Raw genomic sequence first — 22,191 nt, forward strand, 5'->3', positions numbered from 1 at the left:
ATAAGAAATAATATTACTATACTATAATTGTACATTTAGTATTATTGACAATTACTATGCTATAGCAAAATACTGACAATAATATGAGTGTCCTTTCTCTAAGATGATTGGGATCAGAAGCTTTTGGGATTTTGGACTTTTTTCCTGATTTAGGAATAACTGCATACACATAATGAAATATCTTGGGGGATGAGATCCAAGTTTAGACACAGAATTTATTTAAGTTTCATGTATAGTTTATATACATACCCTACAGGCAATTTCTTATGATATAACAAAGTAATTTGGTGCGTGAAATAGTTTCATTAGGTGTACTTTTACACTTAGAGTGTCATATTGCCATGCAAGAAGCTTCAGATTTGAGATTAGTTTGGATTTTCTGATTCACTGTGATGAATCATTATTAATATTGTGTATGTTGTCAGTATTATATGGTAGACTGTGAGCATCCCAAGGGCAGAAACACTTCCTAGAAATATGACTGATGATAACAACTCTTATTAAATAGCTAAAATATAAAATGATATATTAATCACATACTGATAACAAGATCAATTCTAACATATATACTTATAAATAATATATATTATACTAGTAATATATTAATAATATGCTAAACATATTAATAATATATGCTGGGCAATGAGCTAAGCAAATAACATTAATTATCTACCACATTCTTGTGTTGATGGGTGACTAGGGCTGCGGGGGCAACTTCTTGACAAGCTTGCTGAGACAATAACAGATGCTTTGCAGCTTGGCTGCGATCCTAGTTTGACTTCATTTCAAGACCTCGACTAGTATCTCCCCTACTGTACTCCTCGGCACCACAGGGAAATGAGGTAGGCAGCAGGTGCTTATAAACTCTCTCGTGGGAACTGCTAAGTACTGCTCCAGACCACCACAATGTGGAGTTGGCCTTCAAGTCTGTGGTCCCAAAGGTGGCTGGATTACCATTCTTTCAGCTTTAAATAGCACATATTTGATGAAAACGAGTCTCCCCTCCCCTAACAATGCTTTTGGAAATAATTTTCCAGGAATATAGTCTGAAGTAGACATGCCTGAAAAAAAAAATGTGCTTCTCTGTTTTCTAAAGTTAGCCATGAATGTTTTTTAGCATGAGCAAACATGGCTCACAGCTTGAGCTGAAAATGAACATGCATCCAGTCCCTGGCTGCAACATAAAACTCTTGGCTCAGTAATGTGAAAGGCCATCATTTGCAGCTCCTGCTTGCTTCCTAGCCACTGAGAACAACATCGCAACAAATTAAACAGAAAACAAATCAGACTGAAATTACTGGCCCTGAAGGTCTCATTTTCCTAAGATTAAAAGCAATGTCACACAGCAGGAAATGCACTAGATTAGGAAAAAATGGTAAAGGCAATAGTTGCTTATTAGACATTCATTATTTATACATTTTTTCTTTTTCATTTTTTCACAGTTCTGGAGTTTGAACTTAAAGTCTCCTGTTTGCTTTACAGATGCTCTTCTACTTGAACTATTCCTCTGTCACTTTTTGGCTTTTAGTTGTTTTAGGGATAGTGTCTTACATTTTTGCCTCAGGCTGACCTTAAATGGAATTCTCCTGCCTATGTCTCCACTATACCTGGTGTTATAGGCATGCACCACCATGCTTACCTTGATGAGATGAGGTATTGCTGCCTTTTGGCTCAGGCTGACCTCCAGTCTCAATCTTCCTGCTTGTCTGCCTCTGAACACGCTAGTGTTATGTGCATCATGCCTGGACTTAATGTGCTAAAATTTTTCTACATCTTGACCCACTTAATACTTACCATAATTTCACTGAAGAAATAATACTCTCCCATTTCTAAATAATGCTATCACATTTCTGACCCTGTATCACTGAGCATATGAGGTAGCCCTGAACAAAATACTTTGCTTCAGTGGCCAGTTACACTTCACTTCTCTAGTTCTTCAGGGCTCCATTTAGGTCATTTCCAAAGAAATGTATATGGGTCTCTGTTTATGCATGTCTGGATTACAGCTTCACCATCAATACCTAGTTGGTAAGACAAAGGACAAGGAGGGATCCAATGCAACAGCAATATACACAAGACAAGATGTTGGAAATGAGCTGTATAACTTGGGGGGGAGTGGGGAGGAAGGGAAAGTAGGAGGAAAATGAGGGAAGGGGTAAACAGGTTTGACAAGGAATGTACTTACTACCTTACTTATGTAACTGTAGCCCCTCTATACATCACCTTGACAATACAAAAGAAATAAAACCCATCATTCAGAAGAAAAAATAATAATAACTAGTTCAGAGCTTGGCACATAATAGTGTATTCAATTTTTTAATCTAATAAATAGATGCCTGGGGTATGGTGATTCTTGCCTATAATATCAGTTACTTATGGAGACAGAAGTAGGAAGATTGCATTCTGAGGCCCATCCATGGAAAAAGTTTGAGAATCTATCTGAAAAATAAACTAAAACAAGGCTGGAGGCATGGCTCGCAGAGTAAAGCTCTTGCCTAGTAAGCACAAGACCCTGAATTGAACACTTAGTATAACAAACTACATGTGTAGGGGTTGAGGATTTAGCTCAGTGGAAGAGCACTTGCCTGGCAAGTACAAGGCCCTTAGTTAAGTCCTCAGTTCTGGAAAAACAAACAAAAAAAAAACCCTAAATGCATAAATTATAAAATAGTGAAAATATGTCTGGGCATATGACCCATAAGGTTCTGGACAATTTTGTGTTTCTGCTTATAACATTTTGCTTAAGCTAGTAGGCTTAAGAAGGCTTAGGTTCTCATTTACTAAGGCTATATAGGAAGGGCATGACTCGATGCTGTGGGTTTTGGTCTTGGTCTCAGATTCTGCTTACTTCTTCCTAGTTCTCTGCAGGCTCCTCACCTTCATAGGCCTTGATTATAGGCTTGGCAAAAGCTTAGTTTCTCTCACTCCTGTACCCACCCAATAGGAAATGGTCCATCATTTTGGTTTCCCAAGCATCAGAGACAGGATATCTGGGTTGCAGTCCTAGCATTCGGAATCTCAACTCCTTATTTTAAAAATGGAAGTCACAGTATCTATCGGCTGAGGTATAAAATTGTCATTTTTTTGTAGGTCAAGATAGGTCAAATAGTAACAATTTTACATACCTCAACTTAATACATCATAAGATGGCTGTATCAGGGACATGAATAATGCATGGAAAGCACTTATCATAATGCCTGTCCCAAGTGCTCAATACGTGAAAGCGATGATGGGCCCAATGATTTTTATCTGAGGCAATGACTAAGGTCTTATTGGACTTTCTGCCGTTAGTACAGTTTCTCTGAGTGGCACCAACCCTTTTTCTAACTACTGCTTGAAAGGGCAGGAACAAGTAAGCACCCCCTATGTCCTACTCTTCCCTGTACACTTTCTTGACTATGAAATTGGGAAAGAATGATAGGTTCCTTTTAGCTCAAACAGGCTTAGAATCTCTCCAAAGCCCCCTGTAGGAAGAGATCCATGTCCTCAAGTCTGCGCATGGATTGAGTGGTTATCTGACAGGCGCTTCCTCACGCTGCTAACTTAACACTGCTCTGGACCTCAGTGAGTCACTTAATTCTTGAGTATCAGAGAATTCATTTTCATTCCCAACTAATATGTATTCAATATTTGCTGGGTTGTAGGCAATGGCATGACTTCAGAAACAAAATTTTATCCCCATAGTCATAATCATCCATTTTTTTGCATCCATTTATTCCACAGATACTTTTTGAGTACCTATGAGATGTCAATTTTGTCAGACAATGGAAAAAAATAGTGACCCATTGGATACAGTATTTTTTTGGGGGGGTGGGTGAGTCCGGTCGTGGGGCCTGAACTCTGGGCCTGGGCGCTGTCCCTCAGCTCTTCAGCTCAAGGCTAGCGATCTACCACTTGAGCCACAGCACCACTTCCGGCTTTTTTCTTTTTGCTTATGTGGTGCTGAAGAATTGAACCCAGGGCCTCAGGCATGCAAGGCAAGCGCTCTACCACTGAGCCACCTTCCCAGCCCTGGATACAATATTTTAGAGTTTAGAGTATACATGATCTATAAATAAATACAAAGTTGCAATTGTGGTAAGTATCGTGAATGAGAATACATAGGGTGTGGACAGCAACAAATACCACACAAAGGTTTGATCTTCCTTCTGGGAACAGAAAAAGGACACAATTACCAACTGGGTAAGACGAATGCCATTGAGAAAATTAGATGAATCACATAAAAAGCCAGGTGTAGTGGCACACACCTGTAATCTCAACACAGGAGGCAAGAAAAGTCACGTGTTCAAGAACAACATGGGCTGCATATAGCAAGACCTTGTTTTACCCCTTCTCCCCTAGAAGTGTTGGTAAAAAGGTTTCCTAGATTCTATTCCAGAGTATAGAGTCTGATAAGTAGAGCGTGACTGAATTCCACCTGTCACTTGACCTTCAGCCAAATGGTTTCCGTGTGCTGCACAATCTTTGGGGTAGGGGAATCTTCTTCAAGGCAGTTAAGTGGAAACTCTCATCCTATGAGAGAGAGAGAGAAAGAACTAATTATGAAATGTGAAAATGTGCTCATATTAAGTACATTTATAAGTTAGAGTATTGTACACAAAAGCCATAAAAGTAAAGATTCTGAGAGGAAGAAGTAGGATCCACTTGAAAGAAGCAGAGTAAGTCCAAAGTAACTAGAAGGCAGAGAGAAATGGAGGACAATAAGAAGCAAGGTTGGAGAAAGGAGGGAGATGTGAACTTGAGGGTTTTAAAGAACATTGTGGTCCTCAGCATGAGAGCAAGGAGGAATCAGCCCACTGTTCTTAGTAGGTGATAGCAGTATGACTAAAGTTTCAATGGTTAAGATCACTTCAGATGTTAGGAGGGATGGGAGTAGTGAGTAGAGGGAGACAAGTTAGACGTGGTGAAAAGGAAAAATGGTGGCATTTTATAATAGTGTAGAAATGGGAGGATGGAGAAAATGGCATATATTCAATATTTACTAGGAGGTTACCTTGCTAGGACTTGCTGGTGCATTGAATATTGAGGATGAGGAGAGAAAACAGTTAAGACAATGGCAAAGTTTTTTGAGTTGGCATGGATGACGTGTGTGTGTGTGTGTGTGTGTGTGTGTGTGCGAGAGAGAGAGAGAGAGAGAGAGAGAGAGAGAGAGAGAGAGCTGGTTGATGTGATGTTAGTGGAAAGACTTGCATTGTAGTTTCTTTTGTGGTACTTACGGTGACTTATCAGGTATATGGCAGCAAATCAGTGGGGAGCTAGGTGTCAGAAATAGAACATTGTGAGGTGCCTTTTTCCAGGATGCCAAGGGGAAGCTGATGTAATGTAGGTGAAATTACCAAGGACCATATACTGCAAATGAATAAGCAAAGAAGGCTTAAAATAAGCCTTTCAGATTACTGGACAGATGGAGGAAGATAAACCTACCAAGGTTTTAATATCCATTTCCAGAGACTAGGGCTCAGAGAAGTTGAATGATTTGCTCAAGGCACATGGCAGCAAATGGCAGGGACAGAGTTTGAAACTTGAAATTTTATTTTCCAGAGTTCTTCTGTTTCCACTCCATCACATTTTTAAGCCTTTGAATAATTAATTTCTGAAAACTTTGAAGAATATTGCCATTCTATCATTGTGCATTGAGTAGCTCTTTTATGTTTCTATTTTTTACAGTCCTTAAAAAGACAGTGTAGTACTGAGAAAGCCTAAGTAAGTGTTAAGAGAGGGATGAATCTCCACCAGCCCCTGGGAGCTCAGAGTTCACCAACTTGACATAATTAGGTGTTCACTTAACACTCAGTAATTAAATGACTTTGCACCAACTTCTTTAAGAGAGAGAAAAGCTAGTGTGAAGCACTGCAGACACCTCCAGGCTCTTTCATAAAACCTGCCATCATGCCTGAATGCCTTGGCTCCTGCAGAGTTACTAACTGCACTATCACACCCCCACCGAAGAGAGGGCCCTTCTTCCTCCTGGTCTCTGGTGAAATTGCTGAGAAGTGCTCTAGCAATGCCTCAGCAGGAGGTGTTGAGTTTCTGCTGGATCCATGGTGTACAGTTCCTTCATGTCACTGAAGCAGTTTTCCTTTGGCCATAGATGGCCTGGAGTAGGTCCAAGAGCCTCTTTGGAATAAACTAGAAATTTAAAAGAATTAGGGTCAGAAGAACTCTCTAGGTCAGTCCTTTCTAACATGATTGTGTAGCATTAACTGTGTCTGTAGATGACTTCAGATCTAGTCATTCAAAGGTCAGAAGAAGATTCTTTCTGAGATTTATTACTAAAAGGAAAATCAAGAAGAGGAGCTTAAAATGGCAAGCCATCAGAGGATCACAGGCCAAAAAGACTGGAAAGTTCACCTTTAATTTCATTAGGGCAGGAATGTGATTCACTAATGCAAGCACTAGTCAAATCCCTCAAAATTATTCTCACTTACCTACCTAATTAAAGCAACCAGCCAGCCAGCCAGCGAGCCACCCAGACAAACAATAAGCTTGTTGTTTTCTTTCAAAGTCTTAATTGGAAAACTTGAAAAGAACTCAACTTAGGCAAAATTTGGACTGCCTAGAAACTGACTATAGATAAAATGACCCTTCTGAGGTAGTCATTTTGTCTTTCCTTTGTCTCCTAGCCAAGTGCTAACCAGGCTTGACTCTGCTTAGCTTCAGGGTGGTATGGCAGTAGACATATTCTTTCCTTTGTAAGATCTTTAGTTAATATGGAGTCATTCTGGAATGACTGTCCACCTCCAAGAGCACACAGGAATACTGATGCTGCTGCTGCCTAAACTGGCCACTCTCACCCAGGGAAGGTGCCGCTGGGTAGCTGACCACAGGGTACTGAAATGTATGTAGCCCATAGAGCTGAGGTAAGGCCTGAGAATGTGAAAGTGTTAAACAGCACTGCACCTTTCCGAGCTCTAAGTTTCTCTCTGCAGATGGTGTGTAAAGCAGACGAAGGCTCTTTGAGATAAAGGGGTCGAGGAAATCTGGAGCTAGGTTATAGAATCGATTGGCCATAAAGGAAGGGAGATTGGACCTTGGAGGCACGTTGTAGAGAAAAGAAAGATTGCGGAGATGCTATTGGGGGGGGGGGGTATTACCTGAAAATAACTTAATTATAGTGCTGAAGTTTTATGGGACCCTATAGACAACATCCCTTTTCTAATCTAATTTGAAAACAATGAAAAAAGAGAAAGAATAAAAATAGAAGGGAATAAAAACGAGGTGTTTATTATGCTAAAACTTAATTTTCAATAATATGTCTTCTTTCTGTCCATGGTATAATATTGAAGGCCAGACCCAGCATTCATGTTGAAGTTCTGGGCCCCAGTAGGCTTTTTCTGAACCATGAGAAGTAGATTATTTCCACTTATTAAAAAAGAGGCAGGAAGACTAGTTCTTTGAAGGGAGATCAGCTTCTAAAAGTAGGGCAGAAAAAGGAAGATCTATGCATATCCAAGTCCTTAACCAAACTCTTGTCCATCACTTAGATCATCCCAGCTCAAGAAGGGGAAGAGAAAGTCCAGGAGTGTAAAACCAGGGAGTCTTGTTGTCAGACTTTGAGTCAAGAAGTCACTCAAGATATTGTTTATTTCTTGTTCTGCTTTATCTAAAACTTGATTTAGTAATAATTGTAACAATGCATGATTAAAATAAAACAGAGTAATATAAAATATGATTTGGTCAGCTATATCTTAGAAGAAGAGGGTCACATGATCTTATAATGAATTGTTACTCCACACCTCAAGAAAGGTGTGGGTATGGATAGTCTCTACAAAGAAAGCAAGGACATACATCTAAGAAGTCCCTGCACCTACATTATTCTATAAAGGCGAATCAGTGAGGTGCAGGAGAAAGCAAAGCCAGATTTGAGGTCAGAGAACCAATCTATTTTTCTATCTCTAAAATCTAGAACACATTTCCTAGCCTTCTCTTTCTTGAATTGTTATAGAATCTCATCAGAGTTATAAGAGGTTTGAACATAAATATATGATATCTCTTGCGATTGGATCAGGGGATTCCCAGCGCCAAGGAATTAGAAATCGTCTGTATTTAAACCTGAGTTTGATCTTGGGCCTCCAGTCTCTTTCTTGCCCTAGCTTATTGGGAAATTTTCAGAGTCATTTTAACTTCTAATCAACTTTGCTTTTGATAAAAATGCATTGATTTCTTATACTCTAGCTTTGTGTGTCTTTCCAGGCCTCAAACAGATTTTCCTTTAGGGGCCTCAATACTTAAGACCCTGCCTGTATCCATCTTAGGCCAGAGTCCCTTCTTTCTGTGTCACCAGATGAAAGAAGTGATTCTTAATACCCCACTGGCTTCATGGTCAATGTTACCCTTCCAGAATTTTCTACAATCCTCATGTCACATCATTAACCCTATGCCAGCTACAGCCCCCACAGTGACTGGTCCTGACTCAGTCCCAAGCATGACCACTCTGCACTCATTCTGCATACTACACACACTTGAATTCCGATGGAACCTGGATAACATTTATTCATATTTCTCTACTCATTTGTTTAGACTTGTCTATTTCTTTAAAATGGATTGGTAAAACTGTTTGTTGTGCACAGCATGATATTTTAGCTGTGTGTACAATGTAGAATGACTAAGTCTAGCTGGTTACCAGGAATTCCTCGCGCAGGTATTTTTGTTGGAAGAGCCCTTTAGGTCCATCTGGTATTTTTCACGAATAGAGCGTATTGTTAAGTCGTCATGCTGCTGCACAATAGATTACTTTTGATTCTTCCAATCTAATCTGTCCTGTCTTCCTCTTACATTCATGCACCCACTCTTTCCTGTCCTTCTATAAGAAAAACCTTTTTAAGTTCCATATATGAATGAGACCATGTTTTATTTAACTTCTTATGCCTAGATTATTCATAACAATTTTCAGGTTATCTGTGTTATCATAAATGATAGGATTTCCACTAGTCTATGTTTCTGTTTTTATGCCAGTACCATGCTGTTTACAATAGTACAGCTTTGTAATAATAATCTGATAGTGTAATGCCTCTAGCCACCTTTGTTATTTTTGCTTATAATTGCTTTGGCTATTCAGAATATTTTGTGGTTCAAATAAATTTTAGGATTTTTTTTTTAGGATCTTGTGATATTGCAATAGGAATTACCCCGAATTTGTGGTTTCCTTGAGTAGTATGAGTATTCTAATATTATTGATTCTTCCAATTCATGACCATGTGATGTCTTTCCATTTTTTTAAAATTCCTTTCATTGATATTTTATATTTTTCAGTCAGACCTCTTTCACTTTGTTGATTAAATTTATTTGTAGCTCTCAGAATTCTTTTTTTTTTTGGCTCTTGTAAATTTGATTATTCTAATTTTCTTTTGTGTCCTGTTCACTATTAGCATATAGAAGCACTACTCATTTTTGTGTGTTGACTCCAATTTATTAGTTTTATTTGTTAGTTCTGATAGTTTTTAATCAAATTGTTAGGGTTTTGTATATGTGCAATCCTGTCATCTGCAAACAGACATGATCATCTCCTTCCTTTCCAACTGGAATGTTTCTTTCTTTCTCTTGGCTAATTTTTCTGGCTGGGACTTCCAGGTCTGTGCTGTATAGAAGTTGTGAGACAGGCATCCCTGTCTTGAACTGGGTTTTAGCGGGAATGCTTGCAACCTTTTCTTGTTGCCTTTAATGTGTTGCTATGACTTTGTTGTATGCAGCTTTTATTCTATGGAAATGCTTTCCTTATACACCTATTTTGTTGAAAAGTTTTATTATGAAAAGATGTTGAAGTTTGTCAACTGCCTTTTCAGCATCTATATAAATAATTACACAGTTTTTAAATCTTTAAACCTATTATTGGGATGTGACATAGTTTTTTTTTTATATATATTTTGAGTCATTTTTGCATCCTTGGTATGAATCTGGTCTGATCATGGTGATTTTTTTGGCATGGAGGGGGGGTCGGAATAGCATTAGGATCTGAACTCAGGATTTCGTGCTTTGAACCTTACCAGTTGAGCCATACCTCCAGCCCATTTGGCTATGGTATTTTTAGATAGGGTCTCAATTTTTGTTTGGACTGGCCTGGATTGTGATTCTCCCATTCATTCATCCTACCATAGCTGGACGACAGGCATTAATTACCATGCTCAGTGTTGCTGTTGAGATAGGGTCTTCTGGATCTCTCTTTTGCCCAGGTTGGTCTAGAATTGAGATCCTCCTGATCTCATGTAGTGAGAAGATAGACATGAACCATGAGAGCTTTCAAAGTGTTATTGAGTTCAGTTTGTGGAGAGTTGTATCCGTGTCGATTGGAGATATTGACCTGTGATTTTCTTCTTTTTCCCTTTCTAGCCCTCCTTAATCCTTTTCTGTTCTCCTTCATTTCTTCCTTCTTCTTTGTATACTGTCCTTGTCTCTGGAATCACGAAAATGCTGGCCTCAGAAATGAGTTTAAAGCATGTCTTCCTCTTTAATTGTTTTGTAAAAGTTTGAGGATTGGTATTAATTCATTAAATATTTGATAGAATTCAACATTGACGCCATTAAGTCTTGAGCTTTTCTTCAATGCAAGATTTTAATTACAAATTTAATCTTCTTTCTTATTATTGTTCTGTTCAGATTTTTTATTACTTCAATATTCATTTTTGGTTAGGTTGCATGTGTCAAGGAATTTATCTATTATTTTAGTTATCAAATATATTGGCATACAATTGTTCCTAACAATCTCTTATGTTTCTGTTATATATAATGTTTCCTTTCTCATTGTTAATGTTTAATTTGAGTCTTCTCTTTTTTAAATTGGTCTAGCTAAAATTAATTAATTTTGTGTATATTTTCAAAAGCAAATTATGAGTTTTGTTGATCTTTTCCATTTTTTTAGTTGTTTTATTTACTTCTGCTGTGATTTAATTATTTCTTTTTATTTCTTTGTCTTTTTTAAAAGTAATTTGAGGCTCATTCTGTTCTCATATTTCTAATTCCTTCCTTGAAACACAATGTTAGGTTGTTTGAGGTCTTCTTTTTTTCTTTTGTAGGCATTTAAGTGCCCTTCTGTCTCTAAGTTTTATGCTGTTGTTTATTTTTTCAAGAAACTTAAAAAAATCCTTTTAATTTCTTCAGTTACCTAGTGGTTGTGCAGGAGTATGCTGTTTAATTTTTCACAGATTTAAGAATGTTCTGAAGTTCCTCCAATTAGTGATGTCTAGCCTTCTACCCTTGTGGGAAGAAAAGAGTCTTTTTAAGTTAGATAAGACTTGTTTTGTTGTAGGTGTTAGTTAGCTTTCCATTACCATAAAAATAAAACCAAACTCAAGAGAAAAATAAAACCAAAATAAAACCAAAACATTGTGTACTCCTAATCAAATGGTGGGGTAAGCAGAGGACATCCATCTCTATTCTTAAAGGAAGGAATAGGAAAACAGTAAGGAAAGATGAGCCTAAAGCAAGACTTAAGAAGCCAGCATGGCAAACAATAAATCCTTAGCTCCAGGCCTCGTCTCCAGAACATGCTGTGTGTGACAGAAGGTAGGTTTCTATAATATTTTCATATCTTGAAAACTCCTGTCAAATAAACTACTCCATTGCGTTCAAGTATGGCCTCTCAGAACATACAAAGGCATGAGAAAATGAAATCATATTCTTTCCAGTCTGTAGTCAGGGTGTCCACTAGACTAGCTAGTTCCCAAGACAGTCCTTACTTCCATCTGAAACCTCAGCATAACCTATACTGTCCACATTTTTACATTTTGGTGTTTTTCAGCCCTTGCTGGAATCCCCAATTAAGTTCTGCTACAGGATCAAGGCTTTATCATATTCCTCTAAACGTTGCCAAACTCCTCCCACGAACAGTGCCCACAAAGTTCCCCACATTATTAAGAATAACTATAGTATTACCTCACTTTATGTATTTTTTTTCAAAGTACTTACCAATTTTTTTTGTACCTACCAACTTCATGAAATAGTCAGTTTAGCATCACTAGAAAAAAAATACCTTCCACAACTTACTTATGAAGACATGATTTAGTTGTCTCGCAGTGTCAGAGGTCAATGCTGGGATCTCACTGTCTCTTTTCTTTGAGCCTTTGAGGGGGCAGCACATCCGGGCAGTATTATATGGCATACCACACCCACGTCTCATGAACTCAGGACCCGGCAGCAAGAGATCCCAGAAACAAAGGACTGGGGTATTTTATCCCCTTTCAAGGGCTTGTCCTACATGATCTAAGGACTGCCCCTCCCCTCCCCCCCTCCATGGGCCCACCTCCCACCATGCCATCTTGAGTGTTAAAGCTTTGACACATGGGCCTTTGAGGGACATTCAAACCTCACACTTAGCAACAGCCAAGCCAATTTAAAGTCATGAGCCAAATGGAGATTTGCTACTAAGCACAAAGATGATTCTCTTCCCCATGGAGAAAACAAATAATATTTTTCATAATTTGAACTGTTTCTGGGAGTTATTTGAGGAGTTGAGAAAGAAACAAGCCCCTGACTTCTGCCACCTGGAGTAATTATTGGGATTGGAATAAAATGGAGAGGTCAGATCTGATTCAAAAGGAGTATAACTCTGAGTACTAGATTCACGGTGAGCCATATAGAAATCACATCAGTGGGCCCTAGTAAGCTCTTTCTATAGGCAGGGGTTAAAAATTGGAGTATAACTAGTAGATGACAGGGTTAGAGCTGGCCCACTGTTTCTCTCTTAGGATGCAGATCTCTTGTCAATGGAAGTATATCTCTTGGTTCAGGTGAGGGAGGAGAAACTGTGGGTCCATTGATTCCCTCTCCTGAGGGACAGCAGTTGTGTTTGGTGTGTTGACCACAGCTGCTACAAGGATGGAGCAAAGACCCATGAGTAATTTCTCACTCTAAACTCTACTTGTGGCCCAAAAACTAGACCTCTGACTTTTCTTTCTACTACCTTGCTTTCTATACAACTTCAGGCATTTCGATGTCTTGTTCTTTTTGTTCTTGAACTGTGCACTCCAGGGGATATGATCAGGAAGTTTGAATTGACAGAGAGAGAGAGAGAGAGAGAGAGAGAGAGGGCAGGGGAGGGGTGGACTAAATCGAATGTTTTTGCCATAAGCTCTTGAATACAATCTTAGAGTATTTAAAATACTCTGTCAGTGTTTAATGGTAACTGATCATGGTGATATTGTTCAATAGCTTGAAGTTGATGGTTGATGTCACTAGAATAGGATGATATTATTTGTCTCTATTTAGTTTCTATTCTTCTATCATTCCTGGCTCCACTGTTTGCTCCAAAGCTTCTGTCTTCCCCAGGTGATGTTTAAGTCTGTCCCTCTCTTTCTCATACACACCTCATGAAAAATGGCTTTGCCATCTGCAGCTGTCAGAAGGCTGTGGAGTCCAGAGTATGGCTCAATGAATATACAAATGTGCAGCTGGACCACAGCCTTGTCCAGAAGGCGACTGGAATATAAATCACATGAGCTCACATTTCTCAAATCATCTGCTAGCTCTGGGGGGTCGCCATGCTCAGGGGGGCTGGGGGAAAATAAGGGGACAGAGTGGCTAAGTGGAAATAAGCTGGCTGGAGGAAGCAAAAAGGAGGGTGTTTTTATTTTTAGGGGGAGGGGAACAAAAGAATAGCCCACGTTTCAGTGAACTTTAGTAGGATTGCTCCCATTTTTTGCTGATATAAGTCTCTCAGGACAACTGTCTTTTTCTCTCACCCCCACTCTCTTCTTTCTTTGAATTCATTCATTATTTCGTGTAGTTCCTCTCATGTGCCAGGCACTGTTCCCTTTGTCTGAGCCAAATGTTGTTTTTTTTTTGTTGTTATTGTTGTTGTTGAATCAAACCAAATCTCTGCCCTAAAGTTTCACGACGAGGAGGTAAAAGGCTTAGAGATAGTGATGAGAAAGCAGATTTATAACAAAGACAAAAATTAGGAAAAATCCGATGTCATAAAATAAGTATCAAAATATGACATCTCAAGAGACACAGCGGGTACATCTGGCTGGGGATGATTTTTCAGAGGAGGTGACATTTGAATGAGATCCTTTTGCATGAGGAAAAGAAGTTGCTTAGGCTTATCAGGATCCAGTAAGGTGACATAGGACATCAGCTGGAGGTAGGGAAGAGGGTGTGTTCTTCCCCTTTCTAGGCAAGAGTTTAAGCTGCTCCAAGTTCTCAAGTGTTTTTTTTGAGGCTATGTTTATTAGAATCACTAGCAAACTAGTGATTCTAGAGGCTTGTCTCTCACACAGCTGGCTTCACCCTTACAAGCACATGACCAACATACCTCTCTTGTTCCCCTGACTCCTCATGAAAATAAATCCTGCTCCTCACTGTGTTTCTCTGTCTCTACTGTCACACAATCTAAAGCACACACCTGCGTAAAATAAAATAATTGATGACCCCTAAAAATCTCCCACTAGAATTCAAGTCTGCTTCCTGTTTTCTTATTAGGTTAAAACATAGAGACTTTTTCTTGCTACAGAGAGCAAATTTCCTAAGTGTTTTCTTTTCTTTTTTTGTTTGCACTTCACAAAAAAGTATTTTCTCCATTATTGTGTATCTCATAACATTGGGATAGCATTCCTATCTCTAGCATTGCCTGTCACAAAGACTTAAGTCTAGGCAAAAAAAAAATTTCCCATATACTTCATACATAGTTTCTCTATCATTAATATCCTACATTGTCAGGGCACATTCACTATAACTGATAAATTATTCATTCATTATTATTAACTATTGCCTATAGATTTCTTTGGTTTTTAGGTAGCATACCTTTTCTGGTCCAGGATCCCATAGCAGATTAATTCCTCATGCTTTCCTTCCATAGCTCTTCTCAGGGATGAAAGTTTCTCAGATTTTCCTTGTTTTCCATCTTTCTCTAAGTGTCTACACTATCATCCCTGAAACCTGTGACCATACTATATTACATAGAAAAGAAGGAGTAAAGTAGCCGCTAGAAGGAAGGTTTCTAGTCAACTGATATTAAGACAGTGATTCTTCTGAATTGTTGGATTAAATTTTCAGTGTGGAAGAGGCAAGAGGGAGAGTTAGTATCATTGATGGTTTTGCAGAAGGAAGAGACCTTCAAAAACGGAGCACAGCCTTGATGACCTGAAACTCATTAAAACCCATTTCAAACTCCCAACAACAAAACATTTTTTTCAACCCCTACATGGGTGGTAAAGTTATAGCAACAGTAAGAAACAAATACAGATTTTAGTACCTGACAGTGAGGTGTCCTCATAACAAATACCCAAAATTGGGGAAGGAGACTTGCTATTGAGAGGGACACGACTAGATGAACTGCCAGGATGATGGAAAGGGCTGAGATTTCTTGAAGCAGACTGTTGGTAAAAGTATGCATGCGAAGAGCTCTGCTAGTGAATGCCGAGAAAGAAGTGGAGAGCCTGGTAGGAAAAGCATATGTGATCTTAGCGATCGCTTAAATCATTATGAAGACTGTTGGTAGAAATATGAGGATTACAGTTACTGTCAATGAGGCACAGATGCAGAAGAGTAACAGAATGAAAACTGGAGGAGTGGGGGTTCTTTACCTTACAAATAACAGAAAGCTGTATCCCATAGTTATGTAGAAGGGCAAGTTTGTTAACAAAGAACTTGGATATTTAACTAAATCAATTTCCAAGGCAAGTGTTGAAGATATGGCCGGGCATCTTCTTTCTGCATGTAGTAGAAGGTGAGAGGAAAGAGGTGTTGAGCAAGAAGGAGGCAGTCCGTGGCGACCTGGGAGTTCTTAGCCTGTCCACTTTGCAACATATACTAAAATGATATGGTGTTCTTGTCAGCTCTGGAGAAAAAGCCAACAAGATAGTGAGGAAACTCTTTGTGTCTCTCAAGGTCAGGTTCCAGCCACACTGAGGGCTTTGGGAAGAGATTAGTCATGTGAGCCCTGGATCACCTCAGTCATCTCGACAGAAGCTAGGAATATTAAGTTCGATTATCCAGGGAAGATTTGTGAATGATCCCTTTGTTTAATGAAGTAAATCTCCATGACATGCACAGAAGAAACACAACATTTTTTGAGAATTTTATATCAGTGCAAATTGCCCTCTTGAACTGAGAAGGTCAGATGGAGTAAAAAAAAAATATTGAAGAAAGCTGTTGCACCCCCTGAATTCCATAGCCAAGATGCTGGCTGATAAAAATCACTGCTGCAAACACATGCTAACTTTCCTTAGGACAGAAATACAATTCGGAGGACAGCTGAGCTAAAAATCCCACAGGGTAGGGCTGAAAACTACAAAGCATGATTTCTAAGCCTTAAAATGATTTCTAGATAAAAATGAAGTTTCCCTGAGTGAGTTTCAAAATTTGGAAAGGATGAAGTTCTTTCCCCACCCCTTCATTTTCTCCCATCCTTGTATGGAAATGTTGGTAGCTGTTAACCTATGCCTTTCCTACCATTGTTTCCTGTGTCTCACGGTACACACATGGAGAAAAATTGTGCCCTCGAGATGAATTATACCAGAATCTCACTCATACCTGATTTAGATGAATTAGAACCTGTTTTGTTTAAATAGGTTTCTGCTGTATTTTTTAATTATTATTTTTCTTGTTTAGGGCTTAACTTATTCTTTATTCTCTGTTTTCCAGACTATTGATTTTAGATATTTTTTCTTTTCTAATACCTACATTTAATGCTACCCAATTCCCTCTGAGTACTGGTTTCCCAGTATCCTACGGATTTTGATAAGTTGCATTTTATTCCCATTTAGTTAAAAATATTTTTAATTACTCATGAGACTTGTCTTTGGATAGGTAATAGTTGTTTATTAGCCAAATATTTGGGGACTTTTCTTTGTGTTTTTCTATTATACATTTCTAGTTTAGTTCCACTGTAATGTGAAGATATACTACACATGATTTCTATTCTTTTAATCAGTTGGGGTATGTTTTATGACCCACAGTGCAATTTGTCTTGGTAATGACTCCATGAGAATGTGAGTAGAGTGCATATTCCGCTGTTGTTGGATGAAATATTCTTTGTTTGGAAGAAAAATGTTATTAATTTTTTAGCTTTAAGTAGTTGTACAAAGGGATTTCAGTTCAACATATCAGGTTATGAGTAGAATGCATCTTTTGGAGTTCTTATATGTAGCTAGTTGTACAAAGCAGGTGCCATTTCACAAAGCAGTTTATGAATGTAATGCATCTTGGGCGGTGTCCCTCCCTTCATCATCCTCACCCCCCCCCCCCACTTTGCTCCATCCCTGCTCTCGCTTTTCTTCATTTTGTGGTATATACCATGAGTTCTTGACTGCATTCTCCCCCTCCTACCCTCTTCCTTTGACTACCCTTCTCCCCTCGGCCCTGCCCTCCACCCCCACTTGTAAGTACCCAATTCCTGGTATTTATTTTATTGGATTTTGACTTTGTCTTTCTATAAAACTACACTATTTGACCTCTCCATAGAGTCTTCTATACTTCAGTCAATCCATGTGTACCCACTCGCATACCACCCAATGTGTTTACTTATAGGTTTATAGGCTCATCTTAGCTACCACAAATGAGGGAAATCTTTGTTTCTCTGGGTCTGACTTACTATAGTTAGAATGGCTCTTATCAATAAATCCCACAATAGCAAATGCTGGCAAAGGTGCCTCCCAAAAGAAATTCTAATACACTGTTGGTGGGACAGTAAATTTACAGTAAAGCTATATGGAGGCTCCTCAAATAACTAAACATAGAGCCCTCATAAGACCCAACAATTCCACTTCTGTCCATTTATCCTATAGATCATAAACAAGTTTACAGTGAAGCTTACCAGCGTGGCCAAGTTCAATGCAACACTGTTTAGCATAGCCAAGATATGAAATCAGCCCAGATGCCCCTCAATGGACAAATGGATCAAGAAAATGTGGTGTATACACACAATGTAATTTAACTCATCCATCAGAATGATATTTACCATTTGTAAGGAAATGGAAAGAGATGGAAAAATTCTATTAAGCGAAGAATGCATCTTGGTCAATGTCATCCTTTCTGTCATTCTCCCCCATCTCTTTCAACCCCTACCCATTGTCCCACTTTTCAAATAGCACTTATAAAATTGATTTGTAATGTTCAACTGTTTAATGATTACTTTCTTGCTTGATATTTCAATTGCTGCCATGTGAATGTTAAAGTCTCTAACTACAATAGTGGACCTGCCTACATTGTAGCTGTTGGAAATATAAGTGGATAAAAAATGTAGAATGTAGGTCATCGTTCTTTTTTTAAAAATAAATTTGTTAAAATCATGATTAAAAATAAAAGTAAAAAGAAAAATAAGGAAAAAAACACAGATTGTCATCTTATGGGGGAGCAATAACTCAGATCATTCTGCCTTTTACTCCTATCTTGAAGTCATTATGTGACTACAGCATAGTGTGAACCTTTGACGATCATTTTATAATTGTGAAGTAAGCTTAAAATGTGCTGAATTTACGAAGAATAGAAAAGTGTCTAAGGCCATTCAGAAATATTTTTTGCACAAGACAGAGCTAAAAGAGGAAACATATTTTTCTGGAATTTGCTTTAACAATGTCTTTTTTTTTCTTCAGTAGAGATTCTATATGTTTCTATTATACACATTTCAACCACTTTTCTCTCAGTGTCTTAGCATAACAACCCACCCTAAAATCTGCTGGCTTGAACTGGTATTTAGTTCCCAACTGCCTGGGATCACTTCTTCCTGACGTGATCTCGGAGTCAGCTGGTTGCTGGCTGAGATGGATGGCATTTTTTTTCTCTCTTGTCATTCGGCAGGTGAGCTGACCTAGTTTAGGTGGCGTTGGTGTCAGAACACCACTGCGGTAAGGAGAGAAGCTGCTAAGGCTCTTGAAGTCCAGGAATGGATTGCTACACTGTGTTTTAGTCAAAACAAATCCTAACACCAGCCAGATTTAAAGATGAAGGAAATCTTACTTTTATAGGGGATGTTATGAAGTAGGGTGGCCAGTTTTGCCACTACTAGTGGTTCTTTACAGTATCACAGCCAGACTCTCTGCACTACCTGACTGCATAGCTGCAGGCTATCATAGACTTGCTCACCCGGAGATCTTCAGTTTCCACCTTTATGAATGAGGGTTCGTGATGGTTCATTGAGGTAACAGATATAGGTGAATAAGGAAAGAAGTCAGGTGAAGGACTTGACCTTGAATTCCAGGCTGCTGGCTCTTTTAGATTTTCTCTTGATCTGGAGATGCTCTTTGATCAGGATGACTTACTCCCTCTATAGATTTTTGAATGTTTCTGGTTCCAGAGCAGAGCCAAGAGGGAGTGTGAGTTTATTTCTCTGCACAGGTGCAGCACACATATGGCATGGGTGAGGGAGTTGGTGGTGGTGGGTTTGAGAAGCATGAGAACAGACCCTTGACATTTCCAGGCTCACTGCATTCTGCCTTTACAGAGTTCTCTCCCTCCTTCCCATTTGTGGATAGCAACACATGGTAAAAATTGCAACTTATCACTTCATAGAGTGTGATAGCAGAGTCCTGATTCCTTGAATAGAACAGTTTAATGTTAATTTTCAGTCCAAGAGGGACTATGGATATGTGTGAGTGTGCGAGTGTGTTTATGTACATTTATGTAAAAACAGAACAAGGGAGAATGAGTAATGGTGAGATTGATTCTGTCTTCAGAATGCAGATATGACCAGATCTAGAGAAATGAATTGTACATATGCTAAACTAAAAGAGAGAGTTGAGCTACATTTCCAAATCAGAAGTTGTTTTTATGGTGGGTATGTGGGTAGAAGGGCTTACCTGAGACTGGATTGAAGCAAAATCCTGAGGCATCTGAGAGGGGAGAGAGATTTTCTCATGCAGATCGCCCCAATTCTTCCTCCAGCTGCTAGTAGCTACCTCTCTCTAACTCGACGCCAGAGTGATCTTCTCTGAGGTCCCTTGCGCATTCCACCTCCACAATGTGATTTTCATCTCTGGTTTCAGTTAACAAACTCTGCCCTGTTTCTTTATTTCTGACACCTCAAATCTTACCTTTTTGTTTTATCTCCATTCTACCCACACTGTGATATTTTTCTTTCTTTTATAGCCTACTCTTAAATAAACAAACAACAAAAAGGAGACAGAAGAAATAGCCAACACTGCGCAATATTTTTGACAGTTTTTTTTCCCCTTATCAGAGCATTAAGAATCTAGCTATAGGCAATTCTGTTGTAGGTAATGTATAAAGCAAGTTACACAGATGGATCCTTGGTACTAGAAATTTAATTCTTTGGAGATATGAGCTCCTTGTGTCTCTCCTAAATTCAGAGTAGCTTATGGGCAGTAGTTTTATATTAAGTTGAACTATATGAAATTGCAGATACTCTACCATTGTTGACCTACAAAAATAGCAATTTCACATGGTTCAATCTATATTTTGAGTTTCCTACTGATAAATATTTTAATCAATTAGTTTAAGGAAAAGAGAACATTTTCCTGGGTCTAAATTAAGCCAGAAAATGTTTACCTTTCTCCCCATCCTATCTCCACTATTGCAACATTTGCCTTCCAGATGGTTCTTTTGTCTCTGCCGGAAACCTGTCCTCCCTCTGATCAAGTTACTGCCCTGATTAAAATCTTCAGTGGCTTGTCAAGATAAAAGTTATATTTTTTAGCTTGATGTACTGATCTTTTTCTGTGCAGGGCCCCAATTTGCTTCTCTGGCTTCTTATAGTAGCTGAAGTTTCATCCCATATACGGTTTCCCAAATTACATTGATATTGTTATAACTTCATCATTTTACTTCTGATTCCTTCTGTGTGGATGTTTTATTCTCCACTGCTGGATAAAGCCCTGAAAGATCTCAGTCTTAAAATCTCCCACTTTTTTTTTCTCTTTGACATATTCCACATATGTTGTATCCCATATATGTTGAATGGGGTGGTGTTATAACCATGATAGTGTTCTCCCATTACAGTATATGTATATGTACATATATATGTATATAGATATACATATATGTATATATGTATATATATGTATATGTGTATATGTATATATGTATATATACATATATGTATATCTATATGCATATCAATGTTAATCATCTTTCCTCCCACAGCAACAAAATGTCTGAGAAAATTAGCTTGATCAAGGAAAAGGTTAATTTTGGTCCATGGTCTCATAGCTCTGTTGCTTTGGGCTTGTGACAACAAAGTACAATATGGCAGTACTATATAGAGGAGAAGGATGGTGGCCAAAACTAGAGAGCTAGAGACAAAGAAAGGAGTTGGGTTCCAGTATTCTTTCTTTTTAGAAAAACCATATTATTATTACTATCAGTGTGCAGTACAGAGGTGCCACCATTTCACAAATCAGACAATGGGCACATTTCTTTCCATGGACAGGTACTCCTTCGGCCATCAACACCAGGCCGCTCCTCCATCATCCCCCAGGCTCCTCCTCCATCATCTTCCAACCCTCTCTCCCATCCCTGCCCACAAGCCACACAGGTCATGTACAATGTCCCAACTTCCTCCCCGTGGTCCATACCTCTTGATCTACCATTTCTTAATCACACCAAGGGCTTGCAACCAAGCTAGTAACACATGAGCCTTTGGGGGCCACTTAGTGATGCTACAGAAGTATCCTTGATAGTCCTAAATTATCTATCGATAATTTAGTTCTGTTTGTGTCTCCAGCATAGCCTGGTCCATGGTGTATGCCGCTATCAAAGTTTGTGTAATGATTCTTTGCCTGTAAAATTCATAAACATTTTCCTTTCCTTTTCAGGATGGATTAAGAGAATTCAGATGCAAACAAATTGCTAATATTAAAGTTAATGAACTCGCAAACAGTCCATTTAAATTTGGTTAGAGAGATAATATTCAAGGCAGTCTTTGTTTTCCCTAAACCCCTTACCTGTCCTAACTATGATTAGTTATATTCCAAAAGATTAATATATCTTTAATCCAACTGTATGATATATTTCATACTTATTTTAAACAGCATAAAACATCATTCAGATTTAATGTTGAAACCTGCAATCGAACTTCTGCTTAAATATTGCTTTATAGCCAATGAATTCTTGTGTTCTCCATTAATCAAATTTCATGAAATCCTCAGAGTACCTTCAGGGAATGCTGCTAGCCAAAAATATCCTGTTTTTTGTACATGATGAAACTCTTCCTCAGTTCTAAGAGACTAAGATTTTTTTCAATTCAAATTCACGAGAAGCTCTGGTCCCAAATGCCAAATTCTGGATCTTAACGCTCTTTTGCTT

Source organism: Dipodomys spectabilis, unplaced genomic scaffold (assembly GCF_019054845.1).
Source record: "Dipodomys spectabilis isolate Male_0828 unplaced genomic scaffold, ASM1905484v1 ptg000019l, whole genome shotgun sequence".
Classification (NCBI taxonomy): Eukaryota; Metazoa; Chordata; class Mammalia; order Rodentia; family Heteromyidae; genus Dipodomys; species Dipodomys spectabilis.